General features: G+C 46.4%; 1 non-coding gene across 1 annotated transcript; it reads right to left on the bottom strand.

Moving 5' to 3' along the window:
• Positions 1 to 438: 438 nt before the first annotated feature.
• trnai-aau (transfer RNA isoleucine (anticodon AAU)) lies at positions 439 to 512 on the bottom strand. The gene has a single exon. It is a non-coding gene; the product is annotated as a tRNA-Ile (tRNA).
• Between the last annotated feature and the right edge of the window lie 1,114 nt (positions 513 to 1,626).

Genomic DNA, 1,626 nt, shown 5'->3' with positions numbered 1-1,626 from the left:
CTGCATGTTAAGCAATCGGTTTGTTGAAGGTGGCAGCATTTGAGTCAAATTACTGGCAAGAGGGTTAGTAATTCCTGCACAGCGCTGCTGATCTATTCAATGCCGCAATTTCAAGATAGGCTGATGTGACATCGTACCGTGGCTATTTGCAATGCTGCCTGGAGCAGATTCGCCTGAAATATTGCAATGAAGGAGACGTAAAACACAGTTCACAGCGACGTGAATTGTCATCTGCAGGAGTTCGCTATTGATTAGGAGACGTTGGACACATTTGTGACACAGAAATGTATAAGAACGACAGTTTCTCAGAAAAAGTGGCAGATACTGTCCAAGAGGCGCGAAACAGTTAAAGGGGACTCTGCGCCTCCGCAGCGGAGTCAAAATGCCGCTCCAGCTTGCCGGAAAAGTGGAGATTATTTCACTATGTTGTTACGTCGTTGGCCAGTACGGGGATCAAACCCGCGACCTTGGCGTTATTAGCACCACGCTCTAACCATCTGAGCTAACCGCCCATTTATGCATTTTGGGCTGGAGTGACCATGCCGTTTCCAAATTCACTCCAGTCCTGAATGGTGGGCTCGTCTGACATGTTGCGGGGCTATTTCCAACGTTGTCTGGAGCAGATTTGCCTGAAAATTGCAGGAATTGGAGGTAAGACATTGTTCAGAACGACGTGAATTGTCATCGCTGTAGACTAGGAAACTTTGGAAACATGTTACCGACTAGTTTGTGGCGCAGAAATGTAAAAGAATGCAAAAGTGGCAGATATTATCCAAGAGGAGTCAAGCGGATAAAAGGGAGCCTGCGCTGCCTCAGGTCAGTAATAATGCTGCGACAGTAGCACTGGGCTGGTTGCCCAGTGACATGAGGCAAGCATGTCATTTCGTGACGGAATGGTTTTGTTGACCCGTACGAGGATCGGCCCCGCCCACCTTGGCTTTATTGGGACCACGCTCCAACCATTGAGCTAACGGCCTTGTACGGATGATCACCTCGTGTGACCATGTCGATTCCAAATTTAGTTCAGTCGTGAATGGAGAATTGAGTATTCTTTCCTGACTGATCGCGAACAAGCTGGATCGGGCGAATTTGCCTTTTGTAAATTCCACCCTTTAGGTTGCCAGCAAGCCGTAAGGATTTGCTTTCCCCTTGAACTTTCTGCACGTTTCCAACTGACAAACTTCTCACCAACACTTACACTGGCTTCGGCATTGTTGAACACATTGTGCCTGGAGCCTCGCCCAATCTGCAAACTTCCTCCTCATCAAATTTCTCATGTATTCATCTTTATGATCGCAATTTCACAGTAATCTATTGGCAGTGTTAATGTACGCCTACTTGTGACAGTAAATATTGTTATTATTCTAGCACGTGATGTGCTACGGCTCACATTTCCAGTACTTGTCCGCAAAAGCCTTTGGACGGCTTTCTTCATTGAAAGAGTCAAAGCAGCTGACACTGTGAATTCAAAATTCAGTCGAAATGTAACCGTGCCGCAATAAAGTACGTGCGGATTATTCAGGAAGAAGTCTCACAACACCATATTGAAGTCCAACAGGTTGATTTGAAATCGTAAACGTTGGCAGCGCTGTCCCTTCATCAGGTAAAGTGGTCCTTCATCACTTC

The sequence above is a fragment of the Scyliorhinus torazame genome, chromosome 4 (assembly GCF_047496885.1).
Source record: "Scyliorhinus torazame isolate Kashiwa2021f chromosome 4, sScyTor2.1, whole genome shotgun sequence".
Taxonomy (NCBI): domain Eukaryota; kingdom Metazoa; phylum Chordata; class Chondrichthyes; order Carcharhiniformes; family Scyliorhinidae; genus Scyliorhinus; species Scyliorhinus torazame.
This window is presented reverse-complemented; position numbering and strand designations above follow the sequence as displayed.